The sequence below is a fragment of the Rutilus rutilus genome (assembly GCF_951802725.1).
Source record: "Rutilus rutilus genome assembly, chromosome: 17".
NCBI classification, from domain to species: Eukaryota; Metazoa; Chordata; class Actinopteri; order Cypriniformes; family Leuciscidae; genus Rutilus; species Rutilus rutilus.
The window spans coordinates 33,518,481-33,536,490 of record NC_140230.1 but is presented as its reverse complement, the minus strand read 5'-3'; the positions used below and the strand labels follow the sequence as shown (position 1 = coordinate 33,536,490).

The following is an 18,010-nucleotide window of genomic DNA, read 5'->3' as shown; positions in this document are numbered from 1 at the left end:
AACTACAACATTTCCTTATTATTGAACAAATGTGTCATTAAAATGTCTACAAATCATGTATAAAACTGACTCGCGATCATAACGGCGAACCCCTTCGAAACAGTTATGACGTAACAAAGCTTCGTTTACTGAAATCACGTGACTTGTTCGAAGAAACACATGATTTGCAAAAGCTTTTCACAGGGATGTCTGTCAAAATATTTTTTTTTAATGAGAAAATCATAGACTGTATAAATCAAGGAGAAAATACACGTAGTTAGTTAGTGAGTGGGTTAACATTAAGTTATTCCATGACCCACTCGTTAACTTGAAGTTGCGGGTTGTTTCCAGGACGTTGCCAAATCATCCTCAAGTCTAGTTCGGTCTATAGATATTCCTCGAGTATCTTCAATGTAAGTCTGTGTGTTTTTTCTACACAATTAGTTGAAAATAGTACGTCTGATCACTTTGTGTAAAGTAATAGCACACCGCTCTCATCAACAACACACATGATTTGATGATTTGGTCATTCATTCATTCTGTGGTAATCAAACGGGTCGAGTTACCAAGTGTCGACCGTACGTTTGTTCCTATCACTAACCCTGAGAATTAATGAATAATAGTTTACACGACTAATTTTTTTTTTTTTTTTTTTTACATAACAGTTACTTCAACCCATTCTAACTGGATTTGAATGCTGTGCATTCTGCGGGCTCCAGCGCCAACTTGCGGCGAGATCGGGAAATGATAGCTCTATATTGGGGCCTTTTGGATTGGGATTTATGATTATTTTAATATTATAGATTATATTGTATTATATTTGTAATTTATTTTTATAATTTATAATTTTATATAACATTTTTATATAATTATATTTTTAAACAAAGTTGTATATGCTGGGTAGTTGACATGTCAAATGTCCTGCAAACATGACAAACTATTTTAAAGAACATTTAGCTATTTCTTCTATGCATGCAGTTGAATGACCTTGTTATAAAAACATTGTTTTAGAAATTCATCTGTCACACTCACACCCCTTGACCTAAAGTAATCTGCATCAAGCTTTTATTTAATATATATATATGAAAGAATATAGGCTATATAGCCTATATAGAAATATAAATATTATTATAAATAATGTTCATGTTTTTATTAATACATGACGACGTTGACTTCATTTGGATATTTTTTTAACCATCTTTTCTTTTGAATATTTTTGTTATGCAGATTTGTGTAATTTTTTATGAAGTGGGATGGAATGATTTAGAGAGACACAAACCAAAGGCCTATAGCACAAACCATTATGAAACTGATTTGCTGACATGCTATACTTCTATTTTATCTAAAACTATTTAAACATTTTGCTAAAACATTTAGCTAATACCTCATCATAAAAAGCAAAAATTGCAAAAAAAATTATACTTACAGATTTAAAAAAAACAAAATGTTGAATACTAAAACGTGTGAAATTCCATGTCGTCAGACGGAAGGAATTTTCTAGAAACCTTTTTTTTCTCTGAAGAACCCTTAAGTTTCTTCAAGAACTTTAAAGACGGCCATCATTAACCACATCATAAAGGAAAGACTTGAGATGTAAATATGATCAAGTTATGCCAATATACAACAAGATATCCGAGGATCTCTGACAAGGACATGTTCATCAGAGGGTTCTGTCAGTCTGAGGAACCGCAAAGTGGGGAGTCACGTGTCTTTTCCTTTTTACGATGACACTTGTTGCTCCAAAACTTTTTTGTAAAGCTTTTTGTAAACTCGTGTCGTTGCATTCAGCACATTTCAGAAGAGAATATAGTAAATACTGGGTCTTAACGCGATGTGTCAGACTATAACTATAACTATAAGTCGTTTTTTTGAGCGCGGGCCAGTGAGGATTTAATCGGGGGCCAAATAAGGACCCCAACCGCGCCACACAATGCCATCCGTGAAAAGCGAGGGGAGGGTCGGAGAAATGCAAATGTTCCTACTTTGTGCTGCGCGAGAGAACCTCCTCTGCCATTGACAACTGGCTGTTTCCATTCGGAGTGGGTGGAAGTTAGAAAATAATGCCAGTTAAGCGTTGCCACTTTCACACGGTCACCCACATTCCTTCATCAGCGCTCGAACGCGCAGCGCGACGGAGACGCGCGGGACTGACGCGACGCATCGCTGCTCTGCATCTCAGTCACATAGACAAGGTAAGAGAGCTCTGATTCTGCCACAGGATAATCTCGAACTCAACATGCTGACTGTGCAATAAGTGCCCATGATGGGGGGAAAAAAGAGCATTGGAACATTTTGATCTCAAATACCATGTTTAATATAAAGTAATCATTATTTTATCATGCTTAAAGGAAACCCTGCTAAAAAATTATAATAAAAAAAAGCCTAAGATGGTTTGCTGAGACCTTAGGACCATCAAAATGATCTTATACTGGTTTAAAGTATTATTTTAGTAGGGAAACTTTGTGGTGACATTACATACACATGCATGTTGGGATAGAGCTTGGTTTTTATGTATTTGAGTGATATGTGGCTGATTAATCGGATTATATTTGGCTGTTTTGAGATGCCAAAGATGTTTTCAAATGTTATTTTGTGAATATTGGGTAAATATTGTGTAAAATAATGTTCATTTCATATATATACTGTGTGTATATATCTCTATATATACAAACAGTACCTGTCAAAAGTTTGAAGGCATTATTATTTTTAATTTATTTCTCCATTTTCAGCATCATTACTCCAGTCTTCAGTGTCACATGATCCATTTCAGAAATCATTCTAATATGCTGATTTGATATTTCAAAAAAAAAAAGATTTTCATTTTCATTCATCAAAGAATCCTGAAAAAAGTATCACAGGTTATATAAAATATTAAGCAGCGCAACAGTTTCCAACACTGATAATAAATCGTCATGAAGGATCATGTGACACTGAAGACTGGAGTAACGATGCTGATGAATATTCAGCTTTGATCGCAGGAATAAATGACATTTTAAAATATGTTCTGTATATCAGTGTTGCATTGACCTCCTGCTCTCCAGACATCTGCATCTGCATGGGCCGTATCGACTACACTTGTTCCCAGAGCGCTCTTGCTGAAGATGTTACACTGCAGCTCCCGTTAATGCATCCCTTTACTCTCACAGAGACACTTGCGCTACTTTGCACGACTAAGCCTTTCTTAGGAAAATGTGATTATCTGCAGCCCTGACTCATGCATGAGAAAAGCTCCGCAACACAATAGAGGCGCTGGGAGTTTGTCTGCGTGCTTTCTGAGATGCTGAAGGGAGAATTATGTAGAAAAAGGACAGATTAGATATAACAATGCATACATCTGCTTCATAATGGCCTGTCTGAAGAGAAGAGAATCCATTTACAGTGCTGACGCTCTGCTGGACGGCGACCGAGGCGTGATGTTTTGGATTTGTTTGTGCGTATTATTGTCCTATAATTATCCTAATCGTGCACGTGATTCATTTATGTTGAAATTTTTCTCAACTTGTGTGCGACAGCTTGGTATATTTTTGTTGGGTTCATTGCATTGACATCAAAGAGCGAGTTGAACAATTGCCTCATTCTGTCCTTCTACCCCCACTGTCTATCCCCAATTTCCACTTGATTAAGCTCCAAGCCTCTTGAGTTGAATCCACAGGGAAAATGGTTCACTAATTTTGGAACGGGACCTCCAAACAAAACAAGAGCGACTTTTCCCTTTCCACACTAATTTGAGTCTAATTGAATCAGGTACTATTTTCCCTCGCTCTGCATCTTGACCGGTGTATTCGAGGAGCGTCAGAAGAATAAAACCACACAAGAGAGGACATTTTGCGCATAAAAGTGGCATTTGTCCCCGTTTGCTCATTGCTTGGGTTCTGTTTCTCGTTTGCATCTAGACGGCAGTGTTTCATTTTTGACACAATTATCAAATAATCATTCAATAGCCGATGCTGATAGAGACCAGGATGGCATATGCACTTATTTTACACTCTTTATTACTCAATTATTGACAAACATTTTTTAAAACTCAAAAGTTGGTACTGATTGATTTTGGTCCTGCAGATGTTGAAACCACCATGTTTGCTAATCAGCCAAGAGAGCGAGTTATCAGGCAATGACAATGTTACTTAAAAAAGAGCAAACACTGGCAGATTACTCAATTTATTGGTTCATTGCTGGTTATTTTGTCCGTAAGTACTCCAAAGACGCTGCAATGCAAGTTATGGTAATTATCATTTGTTCAGTTCGTTTGTGTCGTTGAGTGAGAGGTAATTGCTGCCATGTGTTATAAGTGCTTGTTAAGTGAGTGATTGATGGCTGCAGATCTCACGGCGCATTAAATGCAGATGTTGTAAACGTGCTTTTCATGTTGCATTTCACATCTTTCACAGCTTTTTAAATGCTGTTATAAACCCTTTTAGTGATCATTTAGTGATGTGGGGACATTTTACTGCTGTGTTAATGCAGATTGCATCTTGTATGTGTGTGATCTTCTAAGTTACGCCCTTCATTTCCAGTATCTGCTGTCTGTGACACATTACAGACAATTTCACTAACTCGCATAATGCTTTGCAAATTCAGTATTCACTGGTAATCTTCCTCTCTGCTGAAGCTGCTTCGTTTATTCATTTGTTTGCTTATTTATTGTGTTCTGCATGTATTTTCTTCTTCTGAAATCAGCAAGAAACTTTGCTAAGTGACGAATTCATACATGCAGATGATAAAAAGCAATGCATGAAATAAGATTTCAAGAGTTTCAAGAGCAGCTTTGCATCTTTTTCACCAAACACTGTACAAATTCTCTGTTTCCTCAAGCAGTTGCTTAGCAATGTGCAGTTAGAAGTGGACGGGCGTCCCATGTCGGCGGTGACACGATAGGCTGCTTTTCTCCACCCGCCTCCTCTTGCTCTTCTTCTGGCCGGTGCAACAAGAATACTAATGCGCTTCAGGCTCCGTCTACATTAATCCTGTTACATTTGAAAACGGCGTTTTCGTTTCAAAACGCTTTCTGTCCACACTAGCATTTTCAAAGGTTTCTCATCCACATCCAAATTCTCCTTACTTCGCATACGTTAAACCTCACAATAGCTCACTAAGATGATTCAGACATCATAAACTTATCAAGCTATTCTTCTGGCAGGATCATTTATTTAGCAAACTATATTCACTGATGCATCCAGGTCACCATGTTTGGTCTTCAGTGCGCATGTTTTGCTGCAGGACAGCAATTGTGAGTGACATTTTCTGTCATCTTTGCAGGACTCCGATATGAAGAGTGTACAAAGTAACATATCTTTAGCAACAGTTTGAAAGTGAATGGCACATACTATTGTATGAACTAGTATAAACATATCTGTTGGTTCAATATGCGTCACATGACTTAACATCGTCATCGTTCTCAAATACCTCAGTTTTCACAGTTCACACTAACATGAAAATGGCATTTTTTAAATGTGTCCACTTGCGTTTTCAAAAAGCTACGTTTTTGCATGACAAAAACGCCATCGCAGTGTAACAGAAGGCCAAAATGGAGAGAAAAAGATTCAGTTTCAAATGAAAACATTTTAGTGTGGGCAATGCTGAAGACTGGGAATGGAGGAATATGCATGCTAACAAATTTTAGTCTGTAGTTTGGAGAATTTTCCACTTGAGCGTTAGTTTTTGGTGGCGGTGTGTTTGCATCTCTCTTTGATTTGGCTTTTTTTTTGTGTGTGAAAAAGCTTAGAAAGCAAATGCCCCTCATGAACTTTTATATTTAATATTCTTGGTCACCACCAGAGGTTTTGAATCTTGCTTTGCCAGTCCGTTTGTGAATTCACAGGCATGTTTTTGTATGGAGGTGAAACCAGTTTCAGACAGTCTTCCAAAGCTGATGATAAAGAACATATTTAGAGCTGTAGAGTTAAAGGGATAGTTCACTTTGAAATTAATTTTTGATATGTTTTAGCTTACCTCAAGGGCATCCAAGATGTAGGTGTCTTTGTTTCCGCAGTAGTTTCAATTTTGATATTTTTAGGTCAAACCGTTCTTGTCTGTCAGTCATATAATGCAGGTCTGTGGTCACTGTCTCAAAACACAAGCACAGAGTCCAAATTAAAACAATTCCCCATCGTCCAAATGAAACAATTCCCCATCATAAGTACACATTGATGGCCTAAGACACGAAACGAGCGGTTTGTGTGAGAAAACGAACAGTATTTATATAGTTTTTAGCTCTTGAAAACAGCACACGTCCAAATGGTCTGACGGCGCGGGCGAGTATAGATGTATACATAGATGTCGCCTTGGCTACGGTTTCGTTCCAATGAACTGCAGTAGCCAAGGCGACATCTATGTATACATCTATACTCGCCCGCGCCGTCAGACCATTTGGACGTGTGCTGTTTTCAAGAGCTAAAAACTATATAAATACTGTTCGTTTTCTCACACAAACCGCTCGTTTCGTGTCTTAGGCCATCAATGTGTACTTATGATGGGGAATTGTTTCATTTGGACGATGGGGAATTGTTTTAATTTGGACTCTGTGCTTGTGTTTTGAGACAGTGACCACAGACCTGCATTATATGACTGACAGACAAGAACGGTTTGACCTAAAAATATCAAAATTGAAACTACTGCGGAAACAAAGACACCTACATCTTGGATGCCCTTGAGGTAAGCTAAAACATATCAAAAATTAATTTCAAAGTGAACTATCCCTTTAATCGAGCAAATGTTTAATGACTGCTTATAATGACTAAATCCACCAAACATTGTAGGCATTTTTCAGGGTTTGGACACAGCCAAGGATTTGTGCCTCATAAGGATTTTTTTGTCATAGTTAAAGGTAAACTTGGTTTCTTTGCAAAAATAGTGACTCTTCATTGTTTTAGACAAACGGATAGTCCTGTCCCAAAGCCGCTCACACAAACAGATCAATGTTAAGCATTTCGTGGACTTAAACAACAAAAATTATACTTATAGTCTCTGCTTATAAAACTGGCTCATGAATGAAGAAGAAATGACACACTTAAGTCTGTTCAAACTGACTCGTTCTCTAAACTGTAAATCCTCAGAGTCAGAGGTGGTTGTAGTATTCAGACATACTGTACGTCATCAAGTGTATTTTTGGCATTTAGCACAAAAAGACCAAACTCTACAGCTTAGGGATCCATCTTGAACAAACACTTTACCAAACAGGAAAGAGCCATTACAGAGATAACTGTGCAAATGATCTAGTTTACATAAGAACAGCCATTATGTGACATTGTGCCCCTAATTTTTGATTATGAAGTTTGTCAAGTTTTGTTTGGTTGCAACAAATCATCATTTTAGAATGATTTCAGACGGATCATGTGACACTGAAGACTGGAGTAATGATGCTGAAAATGCATCTCCGATCACAGGAATAAATGACATTTTAAAATATATTTACGTGGAAAAGTTATTTTACATTGTAATAATATCTCATAATATTACTGTTTATACTGTATTTTTCAGCCTTGAAAGACTTCTTTCAAAAACTTACACAAATCTTAATGATTCCAAACTTTAGTGCATAACCCTAACTCAGACTGAAACCACACAGGCATCTCCTAAAGTGTGACAATTTATGCTTCATGCAATCAGTGCAGTATCTTTTGTAGAGCCATTAAAGCCTAATTGGCTTTTGACAGTTTGACCTCACTGTTATTTACACTACAATCATCTTGACTTTTACGTTTTTGCATTTGGCAGACGTTGTTTTCCATTGCATTCGAGGTATACATTCCATCCGTTCAAAAGCATGTGAATTATCGTTTATAAGAGGGAGGTTTGTGCATCTGGTTATTTTGTGTATGCTTGGCTGCATTAGCAGTGCTGCTCGTGCCTCAGTTTTGAAGAACTTCTGTTCAGATAGGAACTATCCTCTGGAGAGAGGAGTATAATTAACCCAAATGAAAACAGGAAGTACCTCGCCCACGTGCTCAATCTCCATCCCTTCCTACGGGTGTTCATTTACTCCTCTTGCCTTTATGTTGCGACATAGGATGAGCTCAAGGGAGCGTGTCGTGTCTCATGCCTCTCGCTCATTTCTGAGCCTTTACTGGAAACGACATGGGGCTGGTTTCCGGAAACACTCTTCAATTATCTCCCAACGTCCACAAGTGGAAATATACATGCTCCTTTCATGCTGTTGAATATTTCTAGGGATGCACCGATATGAAAATTGTGGCTGATACAATAACCGATAAATTGGCCAGTAAATTTAATTCCAAATTTTTATGTAATTTTTGAGAGCCTGATTAGAAAAACAAAAGTCTCAGCATTGAAAGCCATATCCCATGATCATTTTATGGAGCCCATATGACAGACTGGCGCTGCACTTGTGATTGCAATCATATTTCAATCAATAAAACCATTATGGCGAACAGAGTGTCTCAGCTGAAGGAAATAATACATTATTTATCGGCTTTAATATATCGGCCCAATTTTTTTATCGGGCAGGTAACAATAACATAAAACATTTTAATATATCGACCGCTACTGACATGGGGGCCGATATATCGTGCATCCCTAAATATTTAAATGTGAAACAAAATCAGGTTACACCGTTACAGTCTTAAGAGCTATTCACACACAACTAATTTTTGCAAGCAAAGGAAATGAGATTAGAGATTGACGGATATTGATTTTTCATAACGATACCAATACCGTTTTTTTGCATGTTTAATAACCAATATGCAAAACCGACCTTTATTTATTGTTTTATTTCTGTTTTTGACACAATGATACACTGTAAAAAATAATTCTGTAAAAAACCGGTAAACTACTGGCAGCTGTGGTTGCCAGCATCATACCGTAAAAATACGGCGTGCTACTGTTAATGTTTAAACAGCTACATGCTGTTAAATTACAGTAGTAGCTGACAAAACGGCTGTTAATTTCAAAACAGTAACATACCGTATTTTTACGGTATGATGCTGGCTACCACAGCTGCCAGTAGTTTACCATTTTTTTACAGAATTATTTTTTACAGTGCACTGTGTGCACTAGTAAAAGTCATGCTTCAAAAATGATCAAAAACATTAACAAATTTGCATGGGGATATAAGAAAAAGCTTTCAGATATTTCTGATAAAAGGACTAATAAAATTCTGATGTAATTCTGACTAATTCTGATGCAAAACTAGGGTGTTGTGTTAGTTCAAATCAATGTAATTCTGACTAATTCTGATGCAAAACTAGGGTGTTGTGTTAGTTCAAATCAATGTAAGCACTAGTAAAAGTCATGCTTCAAAAATGATCAAAACTGGGGTATATAAAAAAAAGTATCGCCTTTCTCTCATATGTTTCTGATAAAGGACAAATAGAAAATAAACTATTACTCAGAAACTAATAGGGTGATGTTTCTCAAATCATTAGAAAAGTCATGCTTCAAAAACAATCAAACCAAATCTGAACCATCGCATTTCTCAAATATTTCTGATAAAGGACAAATAAAAAAAGAAACTACATTTCGCCAGTTTCTGATGCAAAATTTGAAGCTAGGGTGTCGTGTATGTTCAAAGCACTAGTAAAAATGATGCTTAAAAATAATCAAAAACATTGACAAACTGAGGAATTTTGAGATATTTTATTTAGACATTATTTTGTTTTAAAAATGCTACCGTTATTAGTGATATCACTAACTTGAAGGGCTGTTTTTGCATTCCTCTGCGCTACTTTTCTATTGATTTTGTGGTACATATGTTCTAGACAGACATGCTTGACCGTTGCTCTCGCACCTTGCGTGTTTTGCAGTGTGATCTGAACAAACAACACTATAGGATTAGTTTTGCATCAGACAATATTAAATTGTAGTTTCTTTTTCTATTTGTCCTTTATAAGAGATGAAATGCAGTTTTGTAATTTTGCTTGAACTATGCATATAGGTCAACAGATGAGTCACGTCCACAGCTTCTCATAAACTACTCCAAACCACACTGACAGTTTCTCTGACCTGAAGAAAACGCTCATCTGAGATATTTACAGTCTTTCTCATTTGAACGCGGGACTGAAGCTCTAGTGTGGAAATCTACCTGTTCATTCATCCATCTCTGACTCACTTGCTGTGAATGTTTCAAAGCCTTTAGCAAGTTTGTCCTGCATAAATTCTTCTTGCATTGGCCTGTAATTTCTGTCCTTTCCTCAGTAAATGAAAGACTCGACTAACCCTAAGCCTAACAATCCAGGTGTTTGATATACAGCTGCCATTAGCCTCTCTTCCTTCTCACCCTAATCGCAGCCTTTCAAAATCACATCCCTCGACTTATCTCTGTATTTCACCCCTGTTCATTAAGGAAATGATCTCACGGTGAAGAGAGTATTGCACTCAAAAAATATTAAGGCCTAAATTTAAGATTCATGTATTTAATATATATTGGATATATACTGTCATATGAAATGTCCATCCATTTAAATCACACAGATTACACATAAACACATTAACACTTAACATTAACATAAACTTAATGTCATGCATACAATGAAACGGGTTTCTGCAATCATGGCATAGTTTGTTATTAAATATGTGCATCTATTTGGTTTTATAAAAAAAAAAAATCCTATTTTCAAAATGCATTTCTTCAAATTGCTTACAATCAGCATAAATCTGTTTATTTAAAAAAAAAAAAACTAATTTATTCAGTTGAAAAGTATAAACTGGTTAAAATGTGGAACAAGCAATATTCAGTTAAAAAGTATGAGATTGAAAGATATTTAATTTATTGAAGATAAATATATACCTGGTTAAAACAGGTTAATAGTTTAACATATTAACTGTTTCATGTATGACTGACAAATATGCATCATATTAAGTTTATTAGTTTATGTTATAACTCTGTAATCCAAATGCATGAAAATGTTATGTGCATTTGTGCAATGTTATGCAATGTTATTTTTTTTCATTTTTTTTTCGGAGGTTTAAAATGAGTAGTTCATCTAAAAATGAAAACGATATCATTATCCACTCATCCTTCATTGAATTCCTGCTTTCGGTTTGATCATTGCAACTGGTTCTGGTCTCTGTTTGAGTGTGGAACAGAGAATGAGATTTGCGAGCTGCGACAGAGGGGAAGATTTTGATTGAATAGCAAATATTAACATGGATATTGTCACACAGACCTGAAATATACAGCGCACGTGTTGTGATGAGGTCTGATATGATTGTCCTTTTGTTACTATGAAGTGAAGATTCATGGATGTGTTCAACGGGTTTGAAACGACATGAGGGTGAGTAAATAATGACAAAGTTTTCAGTTTTTGGTTAAATGAGTCCATTACGCCACTGACTGGTGGTCTCTGATCTAAAGCTCAGACAGGTTTTTATTGATATGAAGGAGGAGTTTTGTCTAGTGTGGAATGCACACCTGCAGGTGTTTGCTGAGTGTTTCCTGTAATCCATGTGACAAAAGAGCCTGACATCTGGTCTCATCTGGGCTCAGTGCTGTGTGTGTGTGTGTGTGTGTGTTCCACTTCTCAGACTACTGTTCAAAAGTTTGGGGTTGGTAGGATTTTTTTTTTTAACGTTTTTGAAACTTCTGCTCCCCAATCAATGTTGTTCTGCTTACTGTGGAAACCGGGATGCATTTTGTTTCTGGATTCTTTGATGAATAGAAAGTTCAAAAGAACAGCTTTTATTTTGAAATAGAAATCTTTTGTAACATTATAAGGGCCAGATTTACCAAACAGGGCAAAGTAGCGTGAGAGCGCAATCCCATGAAAGCGGCGTTGGGAGTGTAAAGTTCAGCGCTTGATCTACTGACGACACACACATTAAAGAACACAGACACAGCCGGATCATTTCCATTATGACCAACACAATCTAGAGCAGCGCAAATTACAGTCTGGTTTAAGATGTGCTGTTTTGGGGCGTTAAATAATGGTGCAAATACCAGTAAATTGACGAGTACAAACCTTAGTAAATCACTTCGCATGATTCATTTAAATACTCTCCTCCCATACATTTTGCATCTGAAAGGGAAACTCATACAAATGCAAATGCAATAAGTTCAGCCGCAAGAATAACCCTGTCCATGCCTTTCAGCGCTCATTTTTCACTGCGTCTCTTTAGGAAATCCTGACAGTAGTTTTTTAACACCTAAAGAGGGTTTGCGCTGGAGCTATAGCTGTTAGTAAATCTGGCACTAAATGTCTTTGCTGTCACGTTTGATTAATTTAATGCAGCCTCGCTGAATAAAAGTATTCATTTCATTAGCAAAGTCTTACTGACCCCAAACTTTTGAATGGATGTGTGTATATATTTACACATACAGAGGCTCCAAATGTGTTTTGACACATAAGTCCCATTTAAAAAAGGCCTGAATTTTGTCACATTAGATACAAGAGGTTGCACTTTATTTTTACAGTACTTGCATGTACTTACCTAGAAAGAACTGGGTAATATAAGGTAACTACAGGGGTTAAGGTTAGGTTTAGGGTTATGTTCAGGGTTAGTACCTAGTTATTACCCAGTTATTATAATTACTGTAATAAGTACATAGTATATGCATGGGAAACAGGACTGTAAAATAAAGTGCTACCATACAAAATATCAAACCAAGTGGCATCTGCAAACACTTGATGCTAAAGGTTATTACTTTTCTGAGCCACTTTAAAAACAAAAATGTTGTCAAGGTAATTTTTTGTGGTTGTCTGAAGTCAGTTCACAGAAGTGTCGCAGAATAACCACAGGTGTAGTTTAACTCTTAAATTATTAAAGGTGCTCTAAGCCAGCGGTCCCCAACCTTTTTTGCGCCACGGACCGGTTTAATATCAGACAATATTTTCACGGACCGGCCTTTAAGGTGCGGCGGATAAATACAACAAAATATAAAAAAAATATAAAAAATAATTAAATATAATAATAAACCTGAATCCAATGTGTAGGCTTACTTGCAATTTTATTAGCAGGGTACTCGTAATATCGCGCCTAAAGACAACTGAGAAAGCCTGAACACAAACAAACTGCCCCCCAAAAGAAAAAAATCTCCATGTTTACGGTGCTGATGCGATGTAAGGTGGCGCTGCCAATAAAGCACCTAAAAGCTGTCACAAAGAACCGATTTTAAGAACCAAAATTAATGATTATGAATATGTAAAATATAGCAGGAGACATTTTAATTGTTTAATAATAAACAAGTGTTTTCTGTGCAAAGATGAAGTTGATAATGCTGACTCGATCTTCGCAGTATGCCTAGTGAACGCGCCAGAGAGAAATGCACATTTCATACGAATTACATAAGCAGAGAACAGTCAGTTTTCTTTTGTTTTGAATTGTTCTGTTTAAAATTAGACATTTCAAGCTTTCTATGTCTCAGGTCTGTGAGGCAAGTAGGCTACCTTATACGCTGAATTTCGGTTAATTTATGAGATCAGCTCCAGTTCACGCGCCCGCGCCTCCGTGTCCTGATTAAATATTTTCTATTATATTTACTTCTTGTTAAATCCAGGCAATTGGGTGATGAAACATTGATTAAAATTAAGATACAATTAATACAAAACGAAATACAATTTAAAGACAGGCTTTTTGCTTTCTGTCTGAGGTCTCTGTGAAAGTTTTAAAGCAGTCTTTTTGTGCCGCTTTCAGAGCGCTCACGTCCGTAAGGGTGAACTGTCCCATCCGAACAATTATTATTATTATTATTATTTTTAATTTTTTTATTGTGAAATAGGCTACATTTCTAAATTAATGCGACTTATAGTCCAGTGCGACTTAGGCTATATTATGTTTTTTCTTCTTCATGATGCATTTTTTTACTGATGCGACATATACTCCGGAGCGATTTATAGTCCGGAAAATACGTTAAGTTATATATTCTTTCTGTGAGGCCCGGTACCAAATGTCCCACGGACCGGTACCGGTCCGCGGCCCGGGGGTTGGGGACCTCTGCTCTAAGCGATGTTGGGTGACGTCACTTCTTGTTGACGCTCGAAGTATTGTCAAACAAAACGGAGGCTAGCTCGACCCTCCCTCCTCTTCATCCCGTCCCCTCCCCCTCCCTTCCGTGCTTCCTGAAACAGTCATGAACCATTTAGAAAAACCAAACTGGATTTACCCTGTCCAGCGAAAACAGAGCCACCTGAATGGCCTTCTGCCTCGCCACCTTTTGAACGCTTTTCCGATGTAAATTCGGGACTTTAAGTCGTTGTCTAGGACATCTCTCCTCTAGCTAACTTCCCTCTTCATGCTTCTCTCTCCTCCACTCCCCGCACGCGCACTAACACTGGAACACTGTTTGTTATGTTTCGTGGTCCAGGCTGGGCCAGTTTGTTTTTGTTGCCGTTTGTGGAGCCTGGGCTGTCTACAGAGGCCGCGTTTTTTTACAGTGTGTTCAGGGGACAGGCAGCTAGCGGATAGTGAGGAGATGTTTGCTGGATGTGACAAAAAATGTTTGGCCTAAAACGCGTGACATCGCTTAGAGCACCTTTAAATTAACTATCAACATGATCCAAAACATTTGACAATTAACCAGAAATGAAAGTGTAATTCGGTGTGTCCGAGATCGCATACAGTCTAAGTAGGCACTACATTTGAATGTGAACTTACTTCACTATGTTCTATATGGTATGAATATGTGAGCAAAATTTGTGAAATTATTTACTGAAAATGAGTTGTGTGCACTTATTTGCTATTGTGAGAAGGATCAACATCCAGCATGCTTGCTTTACCGTTATGATGACCCTATATCGTTTTTCTCAAGATAATGTTCTATAGTAAGTGTGCTCACTTCAAGGCTTTGGCCCAAACCCCTGCAGTCACACTGCGATAAAATACTGCCAGGCAGTACGGACGGAAGAAAGATGGAATAAACAGATTAGCCGAGAGTGTCACGCCCCACTGAAGACTTATCTGAGGTTTGATGTGTTCCTCAGGCCAGCCGGAGTGAGTGATGAAACATGTGGCGTGTGTGTGGTTAGACAGCTGTCGGCACAGTCCAGCGCTTCGGATCAGACGACTGTGAGGCGAAGGACAGCGACACGAAGGTGAGCGCCGCTAAAGTTTCACATCTTTATTAAATGTCTAGCTTTTATTCAGTTTTATTTCAGTTTTAGTTATTTTAGTTCTTCAAGTTAAACTAAAATGAGAAAGCCACAGAAATGTGGCTTTGGTGACTAGCTGAAATAGAAATAAAAATTATTCTGTTTTATTTCATTTCAGTTTTTTATTTCAAGTAGTAAAATATATATTTTTTGTTATGGTTAGTTTCAGTCAACTAGAGTATAACTCTGGTGGACATCTGTGCTAGTTTGTTCCAGCATGTTTTAAATGTTTAAATGTCTATTTTTCTGAAATATCCATTGAGTTTCTTCTGTTTTTTATTTTTTTATTTTTTTATGTCTATTTTATATAACTTAAACATCTTTAAAACATTTTAATGTATATTTATTGTGTCCACAAAAGGAAAAAGGGAAGATTATGCTGAACAAGATCCATTGCTTCCACATATCAATTTTTCATGTTTGCCAAACATGTTTTTCTTAAAAATTACGGTAACACTTTATAAGGTCCCATTAGTTAACATTCGTTAATCAATTAACTGACAATGAGCAATACATTTCTTACAGTATTTATTAATCTTTTGACGTTAGTTAGTTCAATTGTCATTGTTAGTTCATGTCAGCTCATATTGATTAAATAATATTAACAAATACAACTTTTGATTTTAATAATGTGTTAGTAAATGTCGAAATTAACATTAACTAAGATTAATAAATGCTTTAGAAGTATATTTCATTGTAAGCTCATGTTAACAAATGAAACCTTATTGTAAAGTGTTACTAATGCATTTGTTTCAACACAAACTTTTCACTTGCAGTTAGTTTAACAAAAACAACAGTAGCATAAATGTTCTTCTGCTTTATTTTTTGCTTCACTAATATTCAAAGTATCATGGCTTTCAGAAACTAAGTTAGGCTTCTCCCAATGTTGTGGGTAAGATTAAAGTTGCGCTTTTCTTCATAGATGTTCACTTTGGCACTGTTATTTTGTGACTACAAGCTGTGTTTACTGACCTTTAACCTCAAGTCTGAACTCTGCGTTTGGGTCAAGGTAGTTTTCCTTCTCCATTTGGCCTGTGTGTGTTGGATCACATTCCCAGAGTCAAACCTCAGCTGATATCACAAGGGTGTGTGTGTTTGTGTAACGTGAACCCTCGGTTCTCCAGCCACCTGTGCTTACGGTATAGAGAAGACAGTGGGCTTTGTGTTGGCAGGTCTGTATGTCTGAACACACACGCTCGGCAGGGGGCGGCTGGATGACAGGTGCGAATGATCCCTGGAGTTCCTCTGCGATAAAACACTGTGTGCAGTGACAACTGAGAGCCACCATGTACACTACTGGTCAGAAGTTTCTGAAAGAAGTCTCTTCTGCTCACCAAGGCTGCTTTTATTTGATCGAAAATACAGTAAAAACTGCAATATTGTGAAATATTATTACAATTTAAAACAAGTGTGTGTTATATTTAAAAATGTAATTTATTCTTGTGATCAAAGCTGAATTTTCAGCATCATTACTCCAGTCTACAGTGTCACATGATCCTTCAGAAATCATTCGAATATGATGATTTGCTACCAAGGAAATATTTACTACCAAGTAAGCTAAAAAAAAATTAATAAAAAAAATCCAAAAGTGACAGTAAAGACTTAAAATGTTCCAAAACTGGATTTCTATTTTAAATTTTGAACTTTCTATTCATCATAGAATCCTGAAACAAAATGTATCACGTTTTATTGTGCAGCACAACTGTTTTCAACATTGATAATTATCAGAAATGTTTTTTTGAGCATATTAATGATTTCTGAAGGATCATGTGACAGTGAGGACTGGAGTAATGATGCTGAAAGTGAAAATTCAGCTTTGATCACAGGAATAAATTACATTTTTAAATAAATTCAAATACAATTGTAATAATATTTCACAATATTTCTGTTTTTACTGTATTAGTGATCAAATCAATGCAACCTTGGTGAGCAGAAGAGACTTATTTAAAAAAATATTCCAAGCCAGTGGTGTAAATTGTAGTTTCGTGTAGCCAGACGTTTGACTGCCAGTTAGCATCATTTTCTGTCCAAGAACTGACCACCCAGAGTGTTGAGGTTTGGCTGGTTAGTCTCGGCCGTTAACCCCTGCTGGTAAATACCGTAACTACACCATTGGAAGCAAAAGAAACCGTGGTAAAAACAAAACAAACACATTTTAAGGTCTTTTTGGTTACTACTTTTGAACAGCCATCAACAGAAATGATTATTCAAATTAAAAATGGGTCTGATCACAGTTGTTGTTGTTGTTTTTTTTGTCATGTGGTTTAGACTGGCATGAAATAGACTGGCATGAAAAAAAACAACAACAATAAACTAGCAGAATATAGAAATCTGCAGCCGGTTGCAACAAACCACTAAAGTGAAGAAACCCATTAGTGATAATACCATACAATTATAACTAAAGCCTTTCTTAACTTGCTTGTTATGCAAGTTGTAATGGTTTGTTGCTGTGTCTGCTTGCAAACAAGTACTCAAACTTTAAGATTAAGCAACATTGTTATGCATTTTAACTTTTACCCCCCGGTTTCACAGACAAGGCTTAAGTCTAGTCCTGGATTAAAATGCATGTTTGATGTGTTTTAAATGAAAGCAACTTGCAAAATATGTCAGTGGCATCATAGTTTTGTCTCAAGATGCACACCAGTAATGTGTTTGTCTAAGGCACGTTTATAAAAGATACTTAAGTGTCCTAATTGAACTAAGGTCTAATCCTGGCTTAATCTAAACCCTGTCTGTGAAACCAGGCCTTAGACATTTTCCTCTATTTTTAAATTAAATGATTCAATTTAGCAACAATGGCCGTTTTAAATGATTTCTTTGATTGAAAAGAGTAAATATTTAAATATCCAGATCTTGTGTATATGGAATACTGGGAAAAATAAAGCCAATATAATGTTTTCTGCCGTGTGGCCCGGTCCAGCTGTGGGACGGGGTGTCTGTTTTTAATGAGCATCTATTAGCTGCATCGTTGAGACTGATTGTTTGCGACTGAG

At 36.7% G+C, this 18,010-nt stretch overlaps 1 protein-coding gene across 2 annotated transcripts in view; it reads left to right on the top strand.

Moving 5' to 3' along the window:
* The first annotated feature begins 1,991 nt into the window (after positions 1 to 1,991).
* Positions 1,992 to 18,010, top strand: part of plekhg4b (pleckstrin homology domain containing, family G (with RhoGef domain) member 4B) — a 69,103-nt gene continuing 53,084 nt past the window's right edge. For both annotated transcript variants that reach the window (XM_084384980.1, XM_084384979.1), the window contains exons 1-2: positions 1,992 to 2,171; positions 14,850 to 14,960. The gene's annotated coding sequence lies outside the window, so the exon portion shown is untranslated. The remainder of the gene's footprint in view (positions 2,172 to 14,849; positions 14,961 to 18,010) is intronic.